This window comes from Leopardus geoffroyi, chromosome A3, assembly GCF_018350155.1.
Source record: "Leopardus geoffroyi isolate Oge1 chromosome A3, O.geoffroyi_Oge1_pat1.0, whole genome shotgun sequence".
NCBI lineage: Eukaryota > Metazoa > Chordata > Mammalia > Carnivora > Felidae > Leopardus > Leopardus geoffroyi.
Window position 1 is genome coordinate 127,926,897 of NC_059336.1, and position 24,951 is coordinate 127,951,847.

A 24,951-nucleotide genomic window follows, 5' to 3' on the forward strand; every position below is an offset into this window, starting at 1 on the left:
GGGTTCCCCCCGGGGGTGCTCGGGCAGGGTCGTTCCTGGCCTTCTAAGCTCCAGGGCTTTCCCAGGCCCTCGTCAGCCGCCAGCCCCCTGCTCCGTGCTCCACAAGCTCCCTTGTCACATAAAATTCTCCTTCTGACACTGTTTCCCTTTAGAAAGAAAGTAAATCATAACTTTTCACTTAAGCGTTTCTGCTTCTAGTCAGACCTGCTTTAGCCTGAAGTTGAAAAACAGTATATTTGGTTGGATCACATTTCAATTCAGTCTAATAGATATTTGCTTAAGGGGGAAAAAGGTTGAAGAAAAAAGGGAAATGTCAAAACGGAATAATAAAATGGTCTATAAACAGAAGCAGGTTTTCTGCGATATGTTACCCCGATAAACCCGATAATGGTTCCCAAATGCACTGTCCTGGTTTGATGCCAGCCTGGGCGGCGGGGGGTTCTGGGTTATTTTTAATTTTACTGTAGCCAAACCACGACCTCATCCCGAAGGAATTCTCTCCCACCAAAGAGCTGTATCGAGTTATTTGTCGGCTGAAATTCATTTGAATGTGGACTCATCGGAAACATGTGTGGCCACAGAAGCAGCCAAGAGGGAAATCTGGGGAAAAATAGGATTTCCAAGGAAACCCTTCCCTTTGTTTTAATGAAACAAGCTGGTCCTTGCGGGGCCTAGGGGCTTTGGTAGTGTCGGCCCCGAGCCTGCTGCATTCCGTGACCTGACCGCTCCGTGCCCTCGGCCGCCAGAGCAGACCCCCACCGTACGGTAAGTGCAGCCCTCACCCATCACCCTCACCCACTTCGCTTCAGAGTGTGGGAGTTTTGGCCAATGCCCACACAACTTAAAGACAGAGCATAATAATGGCCATGACTGATGTTAAGGATACCCCCCCTTTAGCAAACATGTGCTATGGGCATTGTGCTAAGACCGTAGTTTCTCGTCCTCACAACAAAAATATGAGGAACGATTGGTCCCATTTCATTGGCAGAAAGACTGGGGCTTGGAGAATTTGACTCCCTAATAACACCTGGTTATTTAGTGGCGTAATCAAATTTCAAGTCCAAGCCTGTTGTATCTCAAGAATTGGTCTAGCCACAATGCTTCTCTGAGAGATTTGGAGATGAAAAGTGACTTCAGACTGGGAGATCAGGCCAGGCTTCATGTAGGAGGTGGCATTTGAGTAAGTGGGAAGCATGGGTAGCATTTAAATAGGGGGAGATACGGGGCGCCTGGGTGGCGCAGTCGGTTGGACGTCCGACTTCAGCCAGGTCACGATCTCGCGGTCCGGGAGTTCGAGCCCCGCGTCAGGCTCTGGGCTGATGGCTCAGAGCCTGGAGCCTGTTTCCGATTCTGTGTCTCCCTCTCTCTCTGCCCCTCCCCCGTTCATGCTCTGTCTCTCTCTGTCCCAAAAATAAATAAACATTGAAAAAAAAATTTAGGGACACCTGGGTGGCGCAGTCGGTTAGACGTCCGACTTCAGCCAGGTCACGATCTCGCGGTCCGGGAGTTCGAGCCCCGCGTCAGGCTCTGGGCTGATGGCTCAGAGCCTGGAGCCTGTTTCCGATTCTGTGTCTCCCTCTCTCTCTGCCCCTCCCCCGTTCATGCTCTGTCTCTCTCTGTCCCAAAAATAAATAAACATTGAAAAAAAAATTTAAATAGGGGGAGATATGTGTCAGACAGAATATAAGTCAGGGAGAAGGGGTGTCATCAGGAAAATGGAATGGAATCCCAGAAGGAGAAAAAAAAAAAAAAAACTGGCTGGGGGACTCCCAGAGGAAAACGGTGGGAAACTGGATGGGAAATGTCTTGTGAGTCAGCATCTTGGGAAGCACCTGGTTTTCAGATGATTGACAGGCTTGACCTGAAAGGAGATGGAAAGCCATTGACAGGTTTTCAAAAGTAAACCTGTCAATGATCTGTCATCTGGGAAGGGGTGGCCTGAGAAACTCGGGAGGGAGGTCATGCAAGACAGCCAACGGGGTAGAGCTCATGAGATGGGAAAGGAGGAGCAGAAGAATAATCTAGAAGATTTAGGATGTGATATGGGGTGTGGGAGGGTGGGAAGGAGGAAACAATCTAGGATGAATCCCATGTCTCTGGTAAGAGTGATGGGGGCAGGGGGTGGGGGGGTGAATGGGATCATTCACAGAAATAGGTGTGAGTTTTGGGGTAAAATGAGAGAATCTTGCTTTGGAATACGTTCAGTTTAAATTACGTTGTTTGTCTCCCCGGCTCCCACATGAAAGGACACAATCACGTTCCCCTCTGTTTCTCCCAGGCTCCTCGCACAAGCCTCAGCATGTAGAATGTACTCAGGGAAAAACACTGAACTGACAGATTGGTACAATCACCCCACGTTCCCCACAGCCTAACAGATTTCACCCACCAGCAGAGCCGGGTTTTGGTCACACTCGGGATCCAGATTATACATGCAGGAGAAGCAGCACGTCCGCAGCTCACACAAGTTTCTAAATCCAGAAAGAACCAGAGGAGTGGCTATCTGAGATTGTTCCATGGTCACTTCTGGGGTGGGAAGAGATGTGCCATTAACTCAGGACCCTGCCTTTTACCACGCCCAATATAGAGATGGACCCATCTGCCAACAAGCCATCGTGGCCAAGATCTCAAAGAACCAGGACGAAAAGCCTCCTCAGAGGCTCAGAGTAGATGGGAGATACAATCAGTGGCTTTGGTTTTCAATCAAGCTCTTTCCTGTGCAAAGCAACATTGTAGGAAATTGATTATTCTATTGCCTTCTCAGAAATGGTGACTCTGATGTTGAAGAGAATGGTTTCCTGTAAGACAAAAGAACAAAGGTTCATGGGTCTGGGAGGATCATAATTTTTTCTAGTGTCTTCTAAACAATCGTGATAAATAGTGCGTGTATCACAGAAGGCTTATAAACAGAGGATAATGCACTCCATGATGTCCCAGTTGGACAGAGGCTTCTCAGTCCATGTGATTGCCCTGCCTGTGCCCATAGACAGCTGGGCTATATGTTGTTCCTGTGATTTGGCTCCTCCTTTCCAAACTAGGGCCATTTTTACCCAGACAACCCTATGCAAGAACAAGGGCTTACAGGGACAAATCTGTTTTGGGAAGGTGTCTGTACTTAGGAGTCTTAATTTCTCAGAAGGGATTCTCTGGGGCTGGGGGTGGGGTGGTTGTCTGTTTTGAGAAGACATAATTAGGAGCCACTTAACATGGCGTTTTCAAACATTAACCAGGCATAACAAAGCAGTACAATAAATGTCGAGATACCCATCACTCAACTTCAACAGGCACCAACATTTTCCCATTCTTGCTTCATCTGTAACTGCCACCCACTTTTATTTTGTATGTTTCTGCCCAACCTGTGATTTGATCATGCCAAGCAGCATGTTACGAAGAATCACAGCAGAATCACAGGCCCTCGGCCGCTGCCGGAGTAGGAGAGCTTGACAGAAAATGCCATGTTTATCTTCACCCTCCAGGGCTTGCGCAGGACCTAGTGTGTAGTTGGCGCTCCAAGAGTGGCCTGGTGACGTCTTCCTAGATGTGTGATTTTGGAAACACCCTTTGATCTCTCCAGCCCCAGATTTCTCATCTGCAAAGGAGGAACAAGAAAAATCTGCCGACAGAGTGATGATGAGCATGAAATCGGGCGAGGTAGGCTGAGCCCACAGTCAACTCAGTAGGGCTTCCCCTTCTGCCTACCTAGTCCCTCCTCAGTTGCGGGATCCCCAACCTTCCTAAGTCATGGGAATTAGATGGGTAGGTGGAAAGGAAAAGGAAAAGAAAGGCAGGATAAAGGTAAATGAGGAAAAAGGAAAAAGGACACAAGAGAAAGGAAAAACATAAAGCCATGTAGAATGAATAGGAGGGGAGCAAGAAGGGAGAGGGAGCCCTCCCAAGCTTTCTGACTCCAGCCTCATGACATAGCCACTTATGGCAGAATTGTGCATGTCAGGAAATGTCTTCTGTGTCCCCAGCTGAAAAAAAAGGCAAAGGGCTGGGCACTATTTGCCTCCAGGCAACGTCCATTTTCGCCATCATCCCCCACCCCAGCCATCCAGCGTCCTTATGTCCGCTCCTCATGGTCCCTTCAGGACTTGCTCCCTGTAGAGTGTGTGGAGAAGGCACCACACTGGAGTGTGAAAGTCAGTGAGCTCTGAAGTGTCCAGGGAGGAGGGCGTGTATTCCCTTCCATCTGGTCTGTATGAGTCCCGGACTCAGACGATGAGAACACGGGGGGACAGGAACTGTGGCAGAGCTTAGTCAGGCGAGGGGTGGCCGTGGACAGTTAAAAGTGGCTCACGTACTCGCAGTCAGAGAAGGCTTCTCCAGGAGGGTGGAGCAAAGCATCTGTGTCTCAAGTGAGTAAATGTTTACGCAGTAAAGAGAGGAGGAGGAGCTACTTTCAAAAGAGGTAAAACTCCTATATTTGGCTGGTCCATAGTTTAACCTATACTTTCAAACATGGGGAAGAATTTTTATTACATTACATTACATGCTCACAGCCCCCATTTGCAGATAAAGATGGCAGTGCCCCTACACCACGGACCTCATATTCTTCTCCTCGCTGTCCACTCTAGCCTTGGGCAACCCAAGGATGTCTCCCCCATTCTACAGATTAAACAACTGAGCTCTACGAAGTTCTCTCATTGCCTTGACAGGCTGCAGCTTCCAAAGTTCCAATTCACTGGTTGTCTATGAACCCCACCCCCCACCCGCTTAATCAGCCCCTTGATTCAGATCTGGAACCTTCATGTGGCACTTTTTGCCTTGGAGAAAATCAACTGTGACCTTGGCACCCATTCCTGGCCTGCCAGTTCGTCCACGGTGGGAATCATTCCTCTCTAGATCCCCTGCCACCGGCACAGGGTCCAGCAAAGGGTTGGTGTAAACAAATGTTTGTTGAATTTAAAGTCACTGAACCTGAACTTAAGGATACAGAATGAAACAGCGGCAGTCACCAGATGGTCTGCGTTTTGCTGGCAAATACTCACATGTGAAGAACACCCAACTATGTGGTCTGGCTTTTGCATATTCCATCCAGATGTTTGGCTTCAGGTAGAAGCAGACTAGGAAATCCTTAATGAACAGACTAGTGTTTCTTAACGTGTTGAACCTCCAGACCGCTCCATTGTCTCCTGTGCTGGGGCTGCTGGGAATTCAGCATTCTTAAATGGGCTGGGCAGCCAAGAACCCTGGATTAGGATGCAAGAAATGAGCAAAGAGGAGAGAGAAGAGCAGGGAAGCCTCACAGCCCATGCACAGGAGTGCCTGTTGTGTTGGAGGAGGGTGAGAAGCCTGGTGGCCAGAGTAGGGGAATGTGAAGACAGAAGCCAGAAAGCTAAGTAGGAGTGAGTCGGGCAGAGGAAGATCTGGCAGTTTTATAGGTCATAGTAAGGATCTGGGTTTCCACTTTGAGTGAAATGGTGAGTCATTGTTGAGTTTTGAACGAGGAGTGACTTATTATAAGTTGCATTTTAAAAAGGACACACTGACTTCTTTGTTGAGACCAGCCTGGGAGGCGAGCAAGAGAAAAGAAGGAAACTAAGAGGATTTAGGAAGTGGAACAGGATGGGAACGGTGGGAGGGCTGAGGTATCATAGGATCCCTTCGGCTTCCCAATTGTCTGTCCTTTGACTCCAGGCAAGTGCCCATTCAACAAATGCTGCCATATTCCTGGAACTGCATGTTCATTCAACAAATTCAATGAATGAAGGAAGGAAGGAAGGAAGGAATCAATGAACCGATGCACCAGACCTGGGGGATCTAGATGCTGGTTCTGAAAGACATACCCGCAGGCATCTCACTTTGACCTTAACTTGCCATTTTGAGGGATACAGAAGCTGAAAGAACAGAAACTGTGAGTTATGCCCCTAGCTGTGGTGTGGGACAAGAAGACCTGTTTTTGAAAGGGGGGGGGGGGAGGAGGAGGAAGGGGATTGGAGGGGGTGGGGGAGAGGAGAAGAAGAAAATAGAGAGCTGGTAGATTTCGTATGTTGGTGCTTTTTCCAGTTCACAGAAAGGGAATCAGCAGAGGGGATAAAGTGGGGATTCTGATCCCCTGGATGGAATTATAAGCGAGGCCAATACCTGTAAGGAATTCAGATGGCAGTGTGGGATCGCGAAGTCTGGCTGCCTAGCAGCGAAACCACTAGAGGGAGGCTCTGATGTGGTCAGACTCCATCTGGAGGAACTGGGAAACCATGGGGTTCTCACAGGTAGGGGGATTAGGGGCGAATCTCAGGAAAGCCCACCCAGGTTAGCTCAGCTTCTCCTGGGCTCCTCAGTCTGTCCCCTCTGCCTCCCTCCCTCTGACGCGTTGCAAAGCAGTCTCCCTCCTCCCTCACTCAGCCACCGCCTTCGTGGGGATAGGCACTTTATCCATTACAGACCACAGAGGGGCTCCATCCACATGGTCTGCTTTGAACCTCACAGCACCCTAGTGAGACAGGAGCTAGGATCTGCATTTTACAAAAGACACAGAGGCCCAGAGTTTGGAAGTGACACAGACCGGACCCGGCAGTGAGTTAAAGAAATATAACCTGCCTGTCACATCCGAGCCTCCTCTTTTCAAAAGTATCTAGACCTCCCAGCATGGCCGGCAGACTCATCTTGAGCAGGGGTGATCAGGGGACTTGAGTGGTTGGGTGTGAGTGCGATGTAATGAAAAGATCCAGTGCAGAACCCCTCACCCATTGGGGGCACCAGTGTCCTAGAGTTATTCCTTGCCACAGCAGCCCTGTAGAAAGCAGGTGGTGGGTTTTTTTCTCCTGCTTCCTTTTCTGAAGAACACGAGCTAGATCCATTTTAACAAGCCATTTTGATGACCAGGGGACTTCTGGAACGACGCCTCCTAACCTTGGCTACACAATGACAATCACTTGGGCAACTTGGAAAAAAAAAAAAAAAAAGATGCCTGACTTCTCTGAGCCTCAGTAAAGTGATGATCACAATGCCGTCCTCTCCGTGTTCTGGGGATCGCTAAAACGTTAATTCGCATGCAAAATTTGTATGTATACGGACTTGGCATATAGTTTCACAATCAATAAGAGGCATCCATTATTACATTATTAATTCGAACATGCTTATATCCTTCACTTTGCACAGGGGTAATTAAATGGTAAGAAGGATGGTGATCACGATAATTAGAATAAAAATTACAAGAGCAACCACTTATTAAGGACCAGTGTGCTGGGCATTGTATAAATATAACCCCTCATATTTACGCCGTCCTTCACAATTATCTAAGCAGCTTTATCTTCATCACAAAACAAAACAAACGAAACAAAGTTCCTAGAGTACATATTAAAATACAAAGAAGATGAAGTATGTATTATAAATGAAGAATCAAGAGGCTCTAATGATTTATCCAGGAGCATGGAGAAAGTAAATGTTGATTTTAGTGAGATTAAGTATATTCGGTCTCACTCTAGGTTCTATCATTCAAAGTAGTCTTGTAAAAAATGCTTTGTGATATATTTCCATCCCCTTTATATCAGCATTTTAAACATTGAAGGTCATTTGAATTTTTTTTAAATAAAGTTCACCGATTCTTGCTTTAATTCCATCTTTTCAATTTTTTAGAATAAGATTTGATGTTGAAGACACTGTTGGAGCTCTGTGTGTCTGCCTTTTGGGTCTTCCCCCTATGCTCCAGGAAGTTCCATTATTGACTCCAGACTCCGGTAAATCCCCAGAGCCCAGGCGTTTCACATGTCTGTGGTAGGGAGAGACAAAGAGCCTGCTTCCCAGGCCCGGTTCTGTTTACACTTCCTTGATCAGGGATAATGATTTGTTTACAGGAGACATTCTGTCTTCATTAAACTCATTTCTGGACAATGAATAGAGGGACTAAGATGACAGGGCACATGTGTATTTGAAGTTCACACATCCTGCCTTGCTCAAGAGGGACCAAGGCTCAGCCAAGACTTTCCGATACTGACACTTAGGATCAAGACATCAAATGTTCTACTTGAATTAAGGAAAGATGCCCCTTCCCCAAAGGAGCATGAACATCGGCTCAGTAAGTGGTTTTGCTAATTATTCTTTGATTCCTCATACCCCAGAGTGGGACGGGCCCTGCCCAGGGTATTGCATATACAGTGCAGTCGGCCTTCCATCCCCATTAAAAAATCATATTAGAAGATGTTTAATAAACAAGCTAGCAACAGTTACGCAATGAACTTAGGGGCTTATCGTTGCTAGTGCAACGTCCAGAAGAGTCCACCAACCTTGATTGGCTGCTATGCTTATAGACGTCAAGGTTCACGCTTCAAGCTGAGATTCAGATCAGAACAAAAGAACTGATTACTTGCCTTTCCTTTTAAAAAGTGGAATATTTTTGGGGCGCCTGGGTGGCTCAGTCGGTTGAGTGTCCGACTTCACCTCAGGTCACGATCTCGCGGTTTGTGAGTTCGAGCCCCGCGTCAGGCTCTGGGCTGATGGCTCAGAGCCTGGAGCCTGTTTCCGATTCTGTGTCTCCCTCTCTCTCTGCCCCTCCCCCATTCATGCTCTGTCTCTCTCTGTCTCAAAAATGAATAAACATTAAAAAAAATTTAAAAAAAAAAGTGGAATATTTTTGATTAGCTAACTATAACGTTTTTAAAAGCCTCTTACTTACGCAGATACCTTGCAGGGCAAAGTTAAAAAAATAAGTTACAATGTCGCTCAGTTATGAATAATCACTGGTTTCCATTCACTTCTTTCCTCCACTCTGCTTTCCCTCTTCAAGTCCAAGTGCGGTTCTGCCTTTTAATTTGCCTTCGATCTCTTTATTGCCTCCCTTGTGCATAGGCTCAATCCCTGTTCTGATGCAAGTGTGCACAATAACATGTTTTGTGACTGGTGGATGAGCTAGCACTGAGCAAGCATCCTGGAGCTGCCTTCAGCCGCACCTGGGCAGAGTCTCCAGGGAAATCACAGTCTAGAAGGCCCCAAAGATCGGCAGCAGCTACTGCAGCCATGGGCGGTCATTTTTGGCTGAGCAATCATCCTAAGTGTGGACCAAAGGGGTTATTCCACAGGGAAACTCTCATATGCCTCTTTGGAACTGGAAATTAATGAAGGTCTGGTCCATGTACTGGCAGCCAGGACGAAGAGACCTCGGTTCCCAGTGAAAATCAGACAGGAACAATGCCAACCCGAGTTTCATACCTAGAGGAAGGCACCTTGAGGGTTCGATCCAAATCCCAGGCCTAAATATAGACACTAAAATTGCATCGGACGATGCAGCTAACATCAAGGAGCAAGGGCCAAGAAGCAGAGACATTTATTAGCTTCTGGAAACTGGAGATGGCACTCTGGTTTGAAGAATCATGGCTAAGATCACATGAGCGGTAAGATAAACGGTCAGGATTTAATTTAAGTTTTTCTGACACCTGAGTCCACTTCCCCTTGCTGTAATCTGTGGTCAAAAGGCAAGGGGGTGTTGGGTGGGAGGCAAGCTGGGTTCTTGCTGAGCCAGGGCCCAGAGGTCTCAACTTCTTTGAAGTCGTACTAAAATGTCACCGTTTCCTCCACTGAAAGAGTCGAAAAGCAGCCTCCGTCTGTAAGGTGGACAACCTTCTTAGCACTTCACTCCTGGCCAGGAGAGGCAGCTGGAATAAACACCTCCCTGTTAACAAGATCTAGATCCTAGTTCTGGCTCCACCGTCAAGCAAGTGCTCCTGAGCAAGACATCTCAACCATCTGGACCCCAGCCCCTTGTTTACAAATTAGCAACATTAGTCTGTATCCCAGATAGAAAGGAGTGATAAGGTTTTTCCTGGCCTTGTGCAACAAAGCTAATGTCTTCTGATATATGATAACATGTCTTGGTTAGGAGAGTTGATTAAAAGGAAAGCAGGAGGGGCAAGGAACCTTCTGGAAAGGAGCTGGGTTTTAACTCCTCTTTTGAGATGTTCTGCTATTGGATCTTCTCTGGAAGAATGAGAGAGCACCTATGCAGCCCACTGGCAGGAAGGCAGAAGGGTCTGGGTGGGCCAGGCTCAAAGCTAGGTGCCTTATGATGGAAAGGTGAGATCTTGGCTGAGGATGGATGGAAGTCCCTGCAGACCCAGCTTTGGTGGCCCAGGAGATGATGGCATTTATTTACACTGGCTGAGTATGTGAGTAGAAACTCCATGAGCTATAACCTTGGGAGTGTGGGGGCCAGAGCAGGACAGAGGCCAATAAGGGCACCATAGAACCAGTGGCCAGGGACTCATCAGCGTGTCCAGAACCAGTTTCCACCGCAGTGAACTCTGAACCTACCATACTCCAGCTGTCTCTTCATCTCGCATGTGTTAGCAGGACCTATCCCTTCAGTCTGACTAAGCCCTAAAGATCCTTCATAGGCTGGTAGACAACTGGAGATGGGGTAGGGGTTGGCCTTCAAAGGGGTTGAAAACCTTCCTGCTAAGCTGGGCAAGTGGGGCTTGGACATTGACCGGGAAAATTAGAAAGACTTGACCGTGCCCATTCCCAAGCTGGCAAGCTAGTTCCTATCAGCCACGTGGGTGGCGGGGTTAGTGCAACGTGCCTGTATGGGGGGTGGGGGGGCGGAGGAATCTGCCAGCGCACCACCCAGGTCTGGCAAATCCTCAGGCTGTGTCAGTGGCAGGAAGCCGCTGGAGTGACAACAGATGCCAGGGAGGGGTTCGAGTGCTATCACTTCAACAGTGCTTCCAGAAAATTCTCTCTTAACTGGCATCGTGCTGGGGTGGGAGTGGGGGCTGTGGGGCAGAGAATGAGGGAAATAGTCGGGAGATCCCGGTCCCAGGGAACAAGAGTCACTCTCAGGCCGTGGCTCCATGAAAGGACGGATGGCGGTGCCTGCATCAGTTAGGCCCTTGGGTGATAAGACGGAAACTCACTGCTTCCCTGACGTGATGGCGGTCCTACGCAGAGCCGACGAGAGTCGGGGGAGCCTACACAAATGACAGGCCCAGCAGTTCCCAGGGTGGCTTGGGCTACGTTGCACGTCACCGCACACCTGCCCTCTCAGGACAGAGGACAAAGATGCTTTCTGAAGTCGTGCACCTGCTCTTGGCAATCGCAAGCTTATTGTCAGGTTACTTTTAAGAATAAGGTGAGAATGCCCCAGGAGCTCAGGAACAGCGGGCTGTGGCCTCAGGGAGATGGCCTGGGCTCCAGACAGCTCTGGGAAGAAGGTTACCGCACAGATCGCTCGGTGGCAGGGCTTCCTCCGTCTCTGCTTCGGCGCCTCCTTTTGCTACAACCTTCACCCATCCCCCGCCCTCCCCCGCCCCGTGTATCCCTTCTCGGCCTCGCTCCTCTGCTTACTCATCCATGTGTCAATCCTCCCGCTATTTAGAGCCAGCCTTCGTGCTCCTCTCGGTCTTCTCTCTCCCAGACCAGACTCTCCCACGTCCTCCTTCCTGACGCAGAGTGTCCTCTGGGTTCCACCCTCCAGCGGGGGCCTCAGGGGAGCCTGTGCTTTCAGCCCTTCTGAGAATCCTCGGAGGGGCGCCCCCCCCCCCTCCCGGGAGACAGGACCTGAGCGGGCAGCAGGCAATGACCTCAGTCTTGGCTCACCTCTGACAGCAGCTCTGAGAAAACGTCTGTAGCTCTTTGCGCCTTGATTTTCTCAGCTGTAAAATGGAGATAATGACACAGGCTGCAGACCTCCAAGCCAGGGTCTAAAGGTTTGCCTCCGGCTGGACGGCTCTGGAGCCCTGTGTGTGTGGGAATGTAATTCATGTATTTATGGAGCTAGCTTTTTTTTTTTTTTTTTTTTTCCAGAGAGACTTCCTTCTTGATCCTCACATGACTCACAACATCTGATTTTCCCGTTCGGAGGGCATTTTGACTTAGGAACCTTCCCGTGGCAGGCAGATGCGCCCCTGTGGGCAGGGGCAAAGGAAGGGCTGCGGATGGTCCCTGAGGGTCAGTGACACAGTTGAGTCTCAGAGGGGTTAGGTGGCTTGGCCAAGATCACACAGGAGGTAGCCCGTGGAGGACAAGGCGCAAGATAAGCTTTCCCGTGGGCTTTTATATCTACAGAAACTGCCCGCAGCCAGGCGGTACGACAGCACGGGTGTGGGGCACAAAAGCACCTGGCTTGGATTCTAGGTGCTCCCTCACCCTGCCGTGCCCTCTGGGACAAGTTACTTAACCTCTCAGAGCCTCGGCGTCTCTCCTTACGTGCCAGTGGCTGTTGAAATGATCCAACACGATCTGGGAGTACAATGGCATGAGAGTACGTGACAGCTGACGGGGTCGGTAGGAGTGTCCCCTCTACGGGAATGCGGTAAACCAAGGACAGGGCCGGAGAGGCGACTTGCCCAAGCCTTGGAGGTGACCCCCCCCCCCCCGGGATGCTCAGAGAGCGCTCTTCCCCCCTTCTGGGTGCCACCCCAGAGACCCGGACCACCCCTAGATGGTGCTGGTGCACCAGGCAGCGCCTTGGCGCGCCCCGCCTGCAGCCGGCTCTCGGCTGCCGCAGACGGCGGGCCGGGACAAAGGAAGGACCGGCGGGGGCGGCGGCGCGTCGAGCGGGCCGCCCGCGGGGACCCCTGCAAGGCGGACCTCTCGCTTCCCCGAAGGGGGAGCCGCTGCCCTGCGCGCCCGCGTTCGGCGGGAGCGGTTGAGCCCGGGGGTGCGGGAGTCCGAGCCGCGCCGGCCCACCTGCGCTACCACCCACCCCTGCAGGGAAGCAGGTGGGCTGAGCCCTCCGGGGCGTCTCTGGGGACCTGGAGCACGAGGCCCTCCTTCAGGCAAGGCCCCGTCGGTGGTTCCACTTGCCAGGTCAGGTTCCGCTGTCACTCATTCGCAGATCATTGCCCCAGATTCTGGGCTGCAAGGGACACGACCGGTAACTGCTAAGAAGCCATGCCAGCCCGGGGGCTTTGGCAGGTCACCCCTGTGACCTTCATGCTGCCCACCTGCAAAATGGGTGTGCAGGCGTCTACCCCGTCATGCTCACTTCCACGTTCAGCAGACCTTTCCCGTGCTCCTGCTCGTGCCGGCGGGCAGCAACCTGCTGCCTGTGACACCGGCCTGCCCTGGATACGCCAAACCCACAGACCTCCAAAGACAGGTGTCCTGAGAGAGGACGGTGAGAGGAGGGACTGACTGCAGGTCGGGGAAAGCTCGTGGACATGCCAGAAAACCGTGGGGAGGCTGTGAACATTGTTATTACCGATAACTGAGGGTGAGTACACTTGCTTTCAAAGCCCCGTTCACAACTCCCATTATCTCACTTTGAATGAGAGGGTGGCGATTCCCAGCCTCTCACTCACTCCCTGCCACCTGGTGCCACTAGGCCCGTGGGGTGCTCCTTAAATAAACAGCCCCAAGTCTCACTGAGTTTGAACCCCAGCCCTACCCCATTAATACCTGGTCAGTTCATCTTCCCAAGACTCCATTCCCCATCTATAAATGTGGAGGTTTTGCTAAGCTATGTTGCTGGAGTCTGGGCAGCTTTGTAGGGATGCATATTGTTAGACTACGTGTCGTAGGCAGGCTGAGCGATGCGGCCGACAGATTGGGGGATCTGGAGACGTGAACCTTAATCCTACCTATTTGACTACCTTGTGGGGGGTCTTGGGGAAGCCTCTTCTCCTAAGAATTCAATTTACCCATCCAGGCAAGCTGAAAGAAGGGGCATGAGCCCACCTGGTGACCAGTGCCTCCCCCCCCCCCCCACCCCCAACTCAGTCTATTTCTCAGAGACCACTTTCTTTCAGTCCAGAAGGAGGCGTACTAATGTGGTGACGAAGGGCGTGAACTCTGGAGCTGACTGCCTGGGTTTACATTCCAGCTGTACGACCGTCTAGATGTGCGACCTTGGGCAAGCTACCTGTGCCTCAATTTCCTCATCTGTAAAATGGGGATACTGATGAGGAAGAGGACAGTATACAACCTCGTTAGAGTAGACCAGGCAATGGTAACAAACTCAAACATGCATCAGCTCAACAGAAAAGTTTCTCATTCACAAAATAGGGTAGTTTCAGATGCGCAGGGAATTCTGTCCCAGTCATTCAGAAGCCTCAGTCTGACAGTTGTTCTGCTGTTTGCAACATTTGGTTTCCGAAGACCCCATGAGGAAGAGGAACACGGGAGCCCCGTGGCCTGATCTGGAACAGGCACATGTCCCGGCCATTCGCTTTCCATTGGCCAGTGCTGAGCGGTGTGAGACACCTAATCCAGGGAAAACTAGAAATACGGTCCCAGCTGTGCCAGGAAGAAGGGAACGGGTCACAGAACCATCCAGCAATCTTGTCGCTATGTATGACCTTCGTTGTAGGGTGTCTTGAGGATGAAGTTAGTTTAAGATATGTGAATCTTGAGTGCCAGGCACCTGATCAATACTACATAAATGTTTGCCGTTTTTACTTTTATTCTCATTCTTGTCCTTCAGAGAATTCATTAAAGATACGAACCAGGAAGCCCGCCTAGACTTTCCAGCCAACACTGCAGTGGATTGCTTAGGAGGCTTCTGGACGCTCCCCCGTTTTACAGCCCGGCAACCTCAGGCACGTCGTGGCCCCATAAGCTTCTCCGATAGCTCTTGTTTCTGTGCTGCCAGGGAAGCTTCCCGGAAAACAGTCCTTCCGGAGGATCTTTACGTCATTCTGACGCATTGAGAAGAGCCTCCGGTAGCGTGGACTCTGTACTTCATTTTTATACTCAAGTGCAGACCACGGGGTGTGTGTGCTCCTCTTTCCCTCCCACGCACCAGCTCTCACGTACTACCTCCCTACCTCCCTCACCCTGGTACAGGGCAAGAAGGTAGGTATTGGGATTGGAGAGCCCCGCAAAGGAAGGCAATCAGATCTGCCAAAAGCTGGTTGTTAAAAATTACTTAACATCCTTGCTCCTCAGGTTACTTATCTATAAAATGGAATCAGATGATACCAATGGCTGCAGGGGGCTAGCGAAAGTGAAAGATAACGGGTACGGAACATCAAGCACTGAATAAACAGAGCACACTCTTCATAAATAGTAGCTACTTTGGGTTGATTGACTTGGTGTTGACTTCTTGCGAACTCTGCATTTATGGAGTGCTTAGTGTATACTCAGCTAGAGGTAAACAGGTGGGTGTGACTGAACTTCCAGGCATCTAATATTTTAAACCATCCCCCAGCTTGTTCTGGCATGGACTCTCCCTCCCTGGGCACCCAAGTTTTCAAAGGAGAAAGCTCCCAGCCTGCTCCCTCCTTCCCGGGCTGTACTCCCTGGGTCCTCCTGCGTGCCATGTTCTACCCTGCTAGAAGTCCTCTGTGTCCAAGACTACTGTCATAAAGTTTTATTTGGAGATAAAGAATGCAAGGCTATGTTAGGAAGTCAACAGAAACATTGGAAATGAAAAGAATAGAGCACTTTCATATAATCTAGTGACATTATGGAATCTTGATATAGTCTCCAAGACACGTAACTAGAGTATCTACTCTGGGCTCAGTGCTATCTGGGCCCAATGTTACAAACGTTGTGACATTGTGTATGAGTGTCCATTTTCCAATCAGTCAGGTGATGACTACAAGAATCAGTGGTATGCTGATAAATATCTGCCAATAAGTTCTCTAGGGAAAAAATATATGTATATAAAATATATATGTGTGTATATATACACACACATACACACACAAGTTGCCTATATATGAATATATGCATTCGTACATAAGTTGATTATAAATTTTGCCAATGTAAAATATTATAGTACACAATTTACAAATAATAAGAAAATATATAATGTTCCTTATTGTACATTTCACACAGCCAAGTCGTTCTCACAGAATGCTTTCATTGACGTTTGCCAAATTACTGTATCCGTTACCAACCTATGATAGCTATTGATGGACAACAGTTTAGATATGAATGTTAGTTGATATTTTCATTTTTTTCTTTTATTTTAGAGAGAGAGAGAGAGAGAGAGAGCACACAGGGGAGGGGCAGAGGAGAGAAAATCCGCACTGAGTTTGGAGCTCGACAAGGGATTTGATCCCACAACCCTGGGAACATGACCTGAGTCAAAACAGAGCCGGATGCTCGACCATCTGAGCCACCCAGGTGCCCTGATATTTTCATTTTAGTTAACAAGTAAGATGGAAGTGAAAGGATGGAGATGTGTGTTGGCATGTCGCTTGTTTATCAATGACATGAGCAGCTTCTTTGCTGACTCAGATCAGTTTTTGAAAATGAAAATAATATTCCTCCGTGTTTTTGTGGGTTATTCACAATGGAACAGCTATAGACATGGCACATTTTTTAGTTTAACTTGCATTATTAACATTTTATCCACCACTCTTTTATGTCTAGGCAATCAACAAATTAATAAATCGAGGCTTGATTTGTGACGTTTGCTGATTTCCATGGTATAAATGCTCCCAACCATGACTACTTTAGAGCTACCAAGATAATTTTGCTGAACATGGAATTACAAAGATATGTGACCCCCATTATACAGTATTTTTCATCATACAGATGTGATGGATGTAAGTAAACTCAAGAGCACAGAAAATAGTAAGAGACAGTCCAATAATTAGGAAGTGATGACTTTGAGCATTTATTACTGTTGTTTTCATCATAACTTATTTAATTAAGTTTTATAGTTTAATTTTTAAATAATGGCTATGTTGAACAATCAGCTCGCACGATTTCTGAAAATTTAACAATCGGCTCATAAGCTGGCTTAAGAACACCACTGTCAAGGGCATAATGTATTTTCACTGGAAATTGTATTAAAACACATACTATTTCTTAATATTGTTCAGGAAAGGGTGAGGAAAGAGATGGGGAAAGCGGGTAGGAGGAAACAGGGTTTATGGAGAAGTTCAGTTTCAACTGAACAGACGCTGTCTTTGCCAACAGAAACCATCAGTGTGGGCACCAAACCCTTTGAAAGTCCTGCCTGAACAGAAGTCCATTCTCTGCCCCAATTTGCTTTTGCCCAGACCTGTATACTAGCTCCGCCTCCGGCGATAGTCAGGTGTTCAGCTTTCCCATTCGGCCACGTGGAGCACTGGCTGAAAGATCTAGAGTGTGAACTTGAAGAAGTGTGTAGTTCCCCCACATCCATTTCTACCTCATACCCATGTCCTGGCCCTTCATCCCCCATTCCCAGTGCCGAGAGTGGGGGGCCAGCCTGTGTCCTTTATCCATGGGGATCCTGTGGTCTCCCACTTTGCCTTTCTGTCTTCAGATAAAGTGGATAGGGCACTCTGTTCCCCAAACTCCACAGAATTGTGAGTGATGTCACGGGCCCCCGGGAAGAAAGCCTGGTCCAGGCTCCCCATCTGGTTTCCCCTTGAGATTTCCTCACAGTCTTTCTCCCACAACTCCAGCCTTGGGATTCTGTGTCTCACACGTTAGGGTTGAACTGGAAAGCAAGAGAAGAAGCTTCGCATGGGGAGAAAAGGAAGTGCCAAGGAAGGCCAGCTGAGTCTCCCTGCTATCGACTTCTCGTGGTTGGCCAACCCACTGGAATTCATTTTGTCTGCCTGCCACCATCAGCATGGAGACGGAAGGGACTTTGGGGAACACGGGGTCCAATGTTCCTGGCAGGTGAGAAAACCCAGGCCCATTGAGGCAAAGTCAACTGCCCATGGTCCCGTAGGCAGTATGGAACAGCAAGGATTCAGCCACAACCCTTGGAGGCACAGCCCAGAGCACTTCCCAGATGGTTTCCACACCTTGTCACAGAGTTGGAAGCAAGCAAAATTCTTCAGAGTCACCAGCTTACACATCTTGGGATTTTTCTTCTCCTTTGACTCTGTTCCATTCCCGGAGGCTCTGGGTGTGTCTGTTGTAATCTTCTACCATATCTGTCTCCCACCTCCAGCTGCTAGACTCTGAGCCCTTCCATCACATGAGCCACAACCTAGTCATCTCTGCTACATCAGAAGGAGCCAGGCTCACACTCCACGCACCTGGATTTTAACCCCAGCTCATCCTAGCTGTGTGGCTTGAGCAAGTTGTTGCCTTCTTTGAGCTCCGATTTCCATAACTGCGAAGTGGGAACGGCAGTACCTATTTACGGGGCCTCCTAACCACTAAACACACGATGTGTATGGGCTTCCTAGTCCTAAGTCTGGTTCCTGGCAGACAAAACAGAAGCAACGTATTCTGATGCTCGTGTCCTTCTATTTCCATTACGTTTTGCACAGCCTGGCAACAAGGGTGCAGTACAAGGACCTGAATGAATGCAATGGTTAAGGAATGAACATGCCTCAAACCTCTATCACATGCTTCTTCCAAATATGCCTTGTGTTTTTCCCTGCTTTGCCATCCCTACTGTGACCATTTTCTTTCAGTTCCCTACAATTTCTCGCCTGAACGACTACAGCCAGCTCCTGCTTCGTGTCCCTGCCTTCAGCCTATCCCTGTTTGGATCCGTCTTATACCCACATCGAGATCAGTCTTTTTACAGCTTAGCTGAAAGTCAGGGTCTGTGTCTCACGCAGCACCTCCATGATTTCTAAACAGGTTCAGTGAACAGCTAACCAATTAAATATGCAAAGTGGATATAGCTTTGTAGATGAAACAGACCATATAGAGAAAGATGATATATATATAATCATCTCCTTCTCCCTTTTTCCTTCTATACCTCCAAATTCTTTCTGTTACCACCTATGTGCCATCTTCAGCATTAGTAAAAGTTTAGCAGGTTTGTGCTAACAATAATAATTATTATTATATTTCTGGAACTGTACAGGCATTATCTCATTTAGTTATTATAACAACCCTATAAGGTAGGATAAAAGGACAAATTGTCACATGTGTTCTAGGCATGTAAACACTCTTTGCAAAGGTTCAGTTAAATGCTGGGTAATAGTGGGGCACCTGTATGGCTCAGTCGACTAAGCATCAGACTCTTGATTTCCGCTCAGGTCAGGATCTCACAGTTCATGAGTTCGAGCCCCATGTCGGGCTCTGAGCTGACAGCGCAGACCCTGCTTGAGATTCCCTGTTTCCCTCTCTCTCCGCCCTGCTTTCTCTCTGTCTCTGTCTCTGTCTCTCTCTCTCTCAAAAATAAATAAATAAATTTAAATACTGGGTAATAGTGGTAAAGGCATGCTTAGTCTTATTTGGGGCCCTGGAAACATCCACTGAAATATGGAGGGGTGGGGCAGGGATGGCGAGGAAGGAGGAAGGTCCCTTCGTAGAGCCCCTCTTTGTGGTTGGGTGACCTTGAGCCAGACTGTTCACACTAGATCTCATTAGCAACTCACAGCTGATAACATTTACCACCTCTCGCCCATGTGTTGTTTGAATGAACTGCAAGTTCCTGGAGCCTGGAGAGATGGCGATCTTGGTCATTATTTGACCACAGCAATATGCACATGGAGACCTCCACAATTTTGGCTTTTGCAAATGCACTAGAAATGAAACAGGTATTATTATTCTCATTTTAAAGATGAAATCAATTGAGGCTCAGGTAGTGAAACCCAATAGCTAGGATGAGATCGCAGGTTTTCTGATACCTACTTGTGTTCTCTATTGTTCTTTAAAATTATTTGTCATGGGTCCTTTGGAAAATCTGCTGATGATTTTGGAAATCATTTAGAAAAATATGACACAACTATAAATGCACTTCCATGGCTGCCTAAGGCCTCCTATAGATGCGCCATTCATTTATTTCGGAAACATTTATTGAGCACTTTCCTGTGCCAGCCACTCTTCTAAGCACTAGGAATATAGTGATACGAAGCAGAATTTCAGCACTTCAAGAACTAACACTCCAAAGGTTGAGGAAGACAGTGAACAGATAAACAAATACGTATATAAGGTATTAGCTGATGATACCTACCAGGAAGAAAAAATGAATCAGCATAAGAAAGACAGAGTGTTCCACACAGGTGCTGTTTTGCATTGAGTGCTCAGAAGAGTGTTCTGATGAGGTCACGTTTGAGCAATATTAGAAAACAAAAGAAGAAGAAGAAGAAGAAGGGGAAGAAGAACCAAATTATGTAGGTATTTTGGAAAGAAGGATGTCAGCAAGTACAAAGGCCCTGAGGTGGCAGGGCGCTCGGCTGTGTGGAGGCCAGAGTGGGGGAGTAGAAGTATAGGGGACAGTAGCAGGAGATAATACAGGACCTTGAAGCCATTTATGGAGGCAGTGAATGGCACGGAAGGCCACTGGAGGCGTTCTAGACATTGGGGGCCTTTCTCCATACCAATACCACCAAACTATTTGTGACTTGACTATGCAATAGCAACTAGGCTAGGTAATTGACCCATTCACGCAACAGTCCATTTGTTTCCTTGTCTTGGCCACAACATCTAGAAGCAAGTACTTCTGCCCAAGGGTCACCAGTCCCCGTTATCTGACATACCAGGCAATACATTATCCTACTCACTACTCCAAACTCTATGATCTCATTTCCTCTTGCCGGTCCCACCCCAGGGCCTTTCCCGGAGTGGTCTCCATCAGCTAGAGAACTTATCTTCTTCTTCACTAATCTTGATATCGTCTTAGTCTATAAGGGTTGGCCCAAGTCCCACCTGTCTTCCCCATATCTTCCAGGCTAACAGGATGCCTCACGTCCCCTCTATCTGCTAAGGACTATAATCCTCCTAATCTGGGTCAGTCAGTTGGGTGTGAACATTGTGCTGCCCATATTAGCTGTTTCAGCTTTATCTGTTCCCTCCCTGGAGAGCACGTCTCTGGTTCTTTATTGTACATGTGTACAATGCTGGGCACATGATAACACTGAATCAAACCAAATCAAGTCAGTTGATGACTGGAGTTTACATCCCATTCCTCTGGCACCTTGGCTTTTTCCAGATAACTGAAGTCGAGCCTGTCGAACACCAAACAAATATATTTAGTTCTTTTTAATAGACATCTTTCTGAGATGTATTTGACATTTCCAGAAATTCTGAATTCCCATCTGCCATACGGAACTATGTAATTTCAAAATCACTCAGAGATGTCACTCTAAAGACCCATTAGCATCCTGAACAGTATCACAGTTCTGTATCGGGTTTTAAGGCTTTCTGTCTCCTCCCTCAGTGTCATACAATGTCACCTGGATTTTGCTTAGGGCTCATCATGTATCCGTCTCCCCTGAAGGCCTTTGCAAGGCTTTCCCTACTAGGGTACTATGTTTCTTTTACTAAGGTCCAGGAAAATAGATCACTAGAAGTCTCCAGAAAACACTGCCTGCACACCTACTCGACACCAAGCTCCATCCTAGGGAATAGACTAAATAAAACATAACAGCAACATCAACAAGCTTCAACCCCCCACACGCATGACAGTAATACACAGAGGCAAACACTGTAATGAAAGCATGCACGTGACAGAGTGACAACAAGCTCTGTGGGCAGTGGGAGGAGGTTATAGGGGCTGTTTAGAGCAGTAAAAATTTGAGATAAGCTTGAAAAATAAATGGGGTTCACTAGAAAGAATAGACAGGGAAGACAGGTTCCAACAGAGGAAACAGTACCCTTGAGTAATTGATGGAAAACGAGAATCTAGACTCTATATAAGGCTTTGAAAGAGGGCATGAGAAGCTATGCACATAATCTTTAATCCTGGGGCTTTCTGACCGCTTATGTGGATACCCAGGGGACTCTTTTGATGGGTTTGGGATCAAAAGGTCCTGAGTGAGTCAGATTGCCGGGAAATGGGCTCGTGGATAAATGGGGTCTAATTGTGGCCTGGGATGGTGGCTACTTGAAAGGACCTTGGCCATGGCTGTGGTAAAGAACGAATTTCCCGCAGGTCTGCAAATGCAATGGCATTTCTAAAATCAATTAACGCCGGCCAGTTGCAAGAAGAAAATAAGAGAATATTTTATGATATTCTAGGATGTCAGAGTTGGAAGGTCTCTTAGAATTAATCTGTTTTACCCTTTGATTGATTATTTGGTGATTAACTGAAGGTGGAGATCACATCAGAGACTCACCTAAGCTGATGTAGCTGGCGGCGGAGAAAGGACTAGCATTCCGGGTCTCCTGGTGTCCAGTCTGCTGTGTTCTTCTATTCCAAAATGTGCCTTTTGAATCTGTTATTGTATCTGTCACTTCATCTAACAAACATTTGCTGAGTGCGTGGGGTCAGTGAATATTTGAGGGAAGCTATGCATTGAAAAGGAGGGCAGAGCAAGGGAACCACATCATCTTTGGTAGGATGAGGTTCTGGGTTCCCGGAAATAGAAGGGCAGATGTTGTGCCATCAGAACTCTCCATCGATTCACCTCCTACAAAGCGTCGGACGCTTTCAAAGGTTTCATTTAATTAGGCCTTCAGAAATATTTATTTGCACCCATGAAATGCTGGGGATACAGTAGTGGACAAATTCATGAAGTCTTCACCTTCTGAGGACAGACCTTTATCGGGGAGAGATTTATACATTTACATTCATAATATAGCAGGACCAACCTAGTACGTCAGGATACTGGTAAATGCTAAGAAGAAAAATAAATCAGGAGAAAGAGATAGATAGTTGCAGAGAGGGCTATTGTATATAAAACGATCAGGGAAGTCCTTCCTGAGAAGGTGACATATGGCCAGCCACCTAGATGAAGTGAGAATGGACCATGCAGCTATGAGGAAGAAGACCATGCTTGGTGCACTCAGGGAAAGTGTAAAGGCCCTGAGAAAAGAGTTTTCTTGGTGTGTTTCAGGAATAATAAGGGGTCACATGGCTGGAGCACGAGCAAGGGGGAGAGGTCGGGAAGACGGTATTAGCCAGGGCTGGGGCCAGGATATAAAGAAACACAGCCAGGGGATGCCTGGGAGGCTCAGTCGGTTGAGCCTCTGACTTCCCCTCAGGTCATGATCTCCGGTTGTGTGAGTTCCAGCCTCGTGTGGGGCTCTGCGCTGAGATCTCAAAGCCTGGAGCCTGCTTCGGATTCTGTGTCTCCCTCTCTCTCTGCCCCTCCCCCGCTCATGCTCTGTCTCCCTCTCTCTGTCAAAAATAAATAAACATTAAAAAAAAATAACAATAATAAAGAAGCACAGCTTGTAACAGAAGAGTAAAGGATAGAGAAAAACAAAACTCTCTGGACCAGGGAGCCACGCCCCTGTTTATAGTATTTTCTCTGCACCTGACTTCCTGAATGCCTCTGGATGTCTGATTGCCCCTCCTGGGCCTCAGTCTTCCTATCTACGATAAGCAAACAGAAGGTGACGACTAACGACCTCCCAGCTCTGTAGCCTGTGGACGTTGCTTATGCATCTCAGATTTACCCATCGGGCGGAAAGTGGCAGGTGCGTTGTGCCCGGAAGTACAGATGGCTCGTCCATGTTCCTGAACCTTCTGAGTGTCTCTTTATAGGCAGTCAAAGGTAGCTAACCTTTCAGGCATTTCAAGAAAACCAAATTCTCTGTGTCCACAGACCTCCTTTAAAAGTTTGAAGGGGACTTGCAGCAAAACTCATCTGTAAACCTAACAGCAGTGATAGAGGCCACAAGCAAACACGACTCATCTTGGTGGGAAGTGATCGGACGTCTCCTTTTATAATGGGTGAAATCACATCTTTTGCAAGTTGTGCATCATCCGTGAAGACTTTCTTCTTCTAATGATCGGCTGTCACTCTGTCTTTGTAAAGTGGGTAATGGAATTATTTTTAAAGCTTTCACTTAACAGCCTTGCTCTTTGTAAAGACCCGCTTAAGGAATGCAAGCATCTTTAGCTAGGGAAGTGACAACTGTCTGTGACATTAAATAGATCTCTTTCTTACCTGTCCTGTTAAACATGCGAGATATCAAACTCCTCTTCCGTATGACAGCGGTTAGATTTGTGCTCCACGTCGTACAAAGCGTAGGGTGCGCAGCTGGTGAACACACTGGGAGGTACACAGAGCCACATCAGGGTTACATTTAAAGGCCTTTTAACGGCACGTGTAAAGATAAAAATGCTGCCTCTGGAGGTTACAAGTTTCTCGTTACTGGAGATGATCAAGAAAAGACCATTAGGCAAGGTATTACAGACAGAGAGATGTGTCAGTGGGAGAATTGAACAAGCTGCCTTCAAAAAGCCCTTCCCACTCTGAGATCTTCTCCTCCATTAGCATAATCTTCCCTTAACCTGAATTCCTATTATCCAAGAGCAGGTCGGGGGTGGGGGAGGATTGTCAATGCCATTTTAATCGCCACACGCCTTTGCCAAGGAGATAAACCCAGCAAGGGCTGACTACAAATACATGCAGCCAAAGAAATGGGTTTGAAGCCATGTGCAGTGGTTTAGAAGGTCCTAACTCCCGCGGGGAGAGAAAAGAGCGTGCACGTGTGCGCATGGGGGTGTGTGCATGTGCTCACGTGTGCACGTGTGCGTGTGCACGTGAGCGCGTGTACACAGGCATGCATGTGTGCCTCCATCTGTATTTCTTGCCTGCGATGGGGTCTTTGTCTTCTAGGCTTTATTTTCTATTTTTTGAAAATCACAGGCTTAAATTAGTCTTAGTAGTTCATACTGAGAAATGGTTTGGGTGTTAACATGTTAGCTCTTATCCAAGCGTAGTATTCCTTCAGGATTCACTGATATGACTCATATTTAAATTTTTTTCTCATGCTATGCCACTTAGTGACTTAGGAGAAAATGCCAAAAACTTCATATAATCCTTTCGAAAGTTTAGATCATGGTTTTCAATGGTTAGGGGTTTCTGGTTCATGACGAAAACTTGAACACACCTCTTCTTTCTAACTGGAAAGGATAACAGAAAAAGAAAGGAAACAGAAAGCCAATCAAATGTAGAGAACAGAAATAGGGACACCAGGATACCAGGAAACCTGATTTTTGAAAAGTGACAAGTAGATGGCTTCCCAGGAATGGCTAACCCAGCGTGGAGAAGGCGGAGGGCCAGAACAGAAGAGGGCAGGTTCATAGCAAAGGTGGATCTGTTTGAATTAACGTCTAAACAGGTTCCAAATCTGAAGTCTGTGGGTATGGAAAGCCAAGAACTAAGGATCAGTGTCTATGCTATTTAATTTAAAAAAAAAAAGCCCCCAAAACTCTTCATGGAGTCTCTGAACGCTTCCATTTCCCCTCCCTGGGCACAGCAACCG

At 47.7% G+C, this 24,951-nt stretch overlaps 1 long non-coding RNA gene across 3 annotated transcripts; it reads right to left on the reverse strand.

The window, feature by feature from the left end:
* Positions 1-13,907: 13,907 nt before the first annotated feature.
* LOC123581537 lies at positions 13,908-23,934 on the reverse strand. 3 transcript variants are annotated; one of them, XR_006703793.1, is made up of 4 exons: positions 23,628-23,933; positions 21,849-22,271; positions 19,745-20,738; positions 13,908-18,129 (listed from the first exon to the last, which is right to left on the reverse strand). It is a non-coding gene; the product is annotated as an uncharacterized LOC123581537 (long non-coding RNA). The 3 variants fall into 3 exon arrangements; XR_006703794.1 differs by having other exon boundaries at positions 19,745-19,827; positions 23,628-23,929; XR_006703792.1 differs by having other exon boundaries at positions 19,745-22,271; positions 23,628-23,934.
* Between the last annotated feature and the right edge of the window lie 1,017 nt (positions 23,935-24,951).